We start from the raw sequence: 3,482 nt of genomic DNA on the forward strand, positions 1-3,482 counted from the left end.
CTCGATAAATGGGCTGCAGTAACACACCCAAAGGAGGAAGCTGTTGCCTCCAAAATTCAGATAGCCCCACTAGGCATTACGCCTCTTTCTTGGTTGTAGGAGGGTCAAAATGCAGCAACTTCTCCTTTACCTTAGAAGAAATACCTTGACAGGCCCCACACCACTGAACCCCTAGAAATTTTACTGAGGTATAAGTTCCTTGAATTTTCGTCATATTTGCAAAATGTCTGGCATGCAAATGTCTCAGCAATAAGTCCAGTGTGTTTGCTACTTCTTGCTCACTGGATCCAATCAACATAATGTCATCAATGTAATGGACCAGTGTGATACTGGTGGAAGCGAAAAGTGATCAAGGTCTCTTCGAACAAGACTATGACACAAAGCCAGAGAGTTAATATACCTTTGAGGTAGGACAGTAAAGGTATATTGCTGGCCTTGCCAACTGAAGGCAAATTGCTTCTGGTGGTCCTTATGGACAGGAATGGAGAGAAAGGAATTTACCAAATCAATAGCTGCATATTAGGTACCAGGAGATGTGTTAATTTGCTCAAACAATGAAACAACATCTGCTCCAGCACCTGCAATTGGAGTCACCACTTTGATAAGCTTGTGATAATCCACTGTCATTCTCCAAGATCCACCTGTCTTCTGCACAGGCCAAATGGGAGAGTTGAATGGAGATATGTTGGGAATTACCACTCCTGCATCTTTCAAGTCCTTGATGGTGGCACTAATCTCCGCAGTCTCTCCAGGGAAGCAATATTGTTGTTGATTTACATTCTTCTAGGTAAAGGCAGCTCTAATAGTCTCCATTTAGCCTTTCCCATCGTAATTGCCCTCACCCTACCAGTCATGAAACCAGTGTGGGGGTTCTGCCAGCTGCTAAATATATATATGCCAGTTATGCATTCTGGCACTGGGGAAATAACCACAGGATGAGTATGTAGACCCACTGGACCCACTGTAAGTCAGACCTGAGCTAAAACTCCATTAATTACCTGACCTTCATAAGCCCCTACTTTAACTGGAGGATCACAAGGACGTTATGGGTCTCCTGGAATCAAGGTCAGCTCAGAGCTAGTGTCCAGTAGTCACTGAAATGTCTGACTATTTCCCCTTCCCCATTGCACAGTTACCCTGGTAAAACGCTGTAGGTCTCCTTGGCGAAGAATGGGAGAAATATTAATAGCATAAATTGTCAGTAATGTAGTGGAGTCCTTCCTCAAGGGGACCTGGCCTCTCCTTCATTCAAGGGGTTCTGGGCCAGTAAACTTGTCCAAGTCTGGAAATTGATCGATGGGTGGTGATTCTCCGTTTTTATATATAATTCAAATTAGTCTTTTGTCTATTCAACCTGGAAGTTTTCTGCTTATATAAATTAAGTAGGAATGCAGTAGGCTTTCTATCAGTTTTACTTCCAGGAATACCATAATTAACTAGCCAATGCCAGAACTCTACATGTGTCAGACTATTCTGATTGCTGCTTTGCCTCTGCTGTCCATTACAGTAGCTACTCCCACCTTGCCTTTGATGGTTGAGTGCTGCCACTTCCCTCCTGCCACCTTAGGTTCCAATGATTCTCACTGGATTTAAATGTTGTGATTGAGTGACTGTGGTTCCTACAGTTAGATCTGACAAACACAGAAGAGCAATTACAGGGCTGGTCAAAGATGCAGGTGCTGCCCTCACAAATCTACTTCACAAGCACTGGTCAAAGGTATATCTTCTGGACCCTCCCAGCTGGAATAAGTACGTTTAAAGTGACTAACCCACTCCAGCATCCCAATCTCCCTAAGCCTTTGGATCCCTTCCATTACATTAAACCAAGAGAGATTAGGCATTTCCAGCTCACTCACAGTGGGCCATATATTAACCCATATTTCAGCTAACCAAGCAAATAAACTATTAGAACCTTTTTTAAACTCCCTGATCTACAACAATAAATGCAGAATCCCTATTTAGTGGGCCCAAACCAATTAATTCAGCCTGATCCAAATCTGTGTTCCTTCCACCATCATCCCACTCCCTTAAATCCATTCCTATGCCTGTTTCCAGATTTCTGCTTATATAAATTAGAAAACTCAAGCAGTTCTTTTTGAATCTAGTGCATCTCCTTGTGTGTCACACTCTGAACCTCACCTTTAGAGGCCCATCAGGACTTTAGTCTAGTTATAGGTCTAGAAGCAAACAGGGATGTTGGGGGAAGGTCCTGAGGAGAATCAACACTGTTTTGCCTGGCAACTGCCTCAGGGGAGGCCATCATTGTTGCCTCAGGCAACATAGGGTTTATCTTCCCAGAAAAACGTGGAAAGCCTGATGGCAGCATGGATCGAGGAAGGGATGTGGCCTCTACTGGGAATGGGGAAGTTGTTTCTTCTGGCAAAAAAGGTTCATCAGAGTTTACAAGCTCAATGTCCCCAGCTTCATCAGAGTCCTCCCACACATCCCCATTCTAAGTTGTAGGGTTCCATTCTTTTTCAATAATGCCCTCACTTTAACAGTAGACACCTGGCAAGGTTGCACATGTACCTTTCATTGCAGGTCAGCCACACACATGATAAGAACTTGTGTCTGGTTTTCCACAATTTCAGCTCTTTCTCTACAGGAGATAAGACTCTCACTTAGGGCAATCTTAGCAGATGTAGTGTTCAGGATCTGCTTCTGAAACTGGGAGTTAGAATCCCTGATTTCTTCATTTTCTTTCATCACATTGTCCAGTGAACTTAGGAGCAACCAACAAACTTCATTATGTTCTTTGGTTCTCCACATATTGTCAAAGATATTATGTACAGAGTCACTAAACTCCTTGCCTCTCATGAGGCAACTGCAGCTGCAGACCTCAACCCATAGTATATATCAAGCAATTCAACTTTTTCTTGTAAGGTCATGTCTTTTCTCTGCTTAACTCTTCCAGCATCAGTAGAGCCATTTCATAAGGGTCTTGTGGTGTTATTCAAGGTTTGCAGTATTGCACTAAGTACAATGAAAAATACATGAGAACCATGAGAGATCACCTTTTGATGTGATATACAATTTACTGGTGAGAGAAACTGCTCATGCAGAAATGATTAACATTATGTAGTATTTCGTGGAGCCAAGATGGCCGAATAGGAACAGCTCCGGTCTACAGCTCCCAGTGTGAGCGACACAGAAGACAGGTGATTTCTGCATTTCCGTTTGAGGTACCAGGTTCATCTCACTAGGGAGTACCAAACAGTGGGTGCAGGACAGTCAGTGCAGTGCACTGTGCATGAGCTGAAGCAGGATGAGGCATTGCCTCACTTGGGAAGTGCAAGGGGTCAGGGAGTTCCCTTTCCTAGTCAAAGAAAGGGGTAACTGATGACACCTGGAAAATCGGGTCAGTCCCACCCTAATACTGTGCTTTTCCAACGGGCTTGGAAAACGGAACACCAGGAGATTGTGTCCCGCACCTGGCTCAGAGGGTCCAATGCCCATGGAGGCTCGATGATTGCTAGCATAGC

Source organism: Hylobates moloch, unplaced genomic scaffold (assembly GCF_009828535.3).
Source record: "Hylobates moloch isolate HMO894 unplaced genomic scaffold, HMol_V3 SCAFFOLD_24, whole genome shotgun sequence".
Classification (NCBI taxonomy): domain Eukaryota; kingdom Metazoa; phylum Chordata; class Mammalia; order Primates; family Hylobatidae; genus Hylobates; species Hylobates moloch.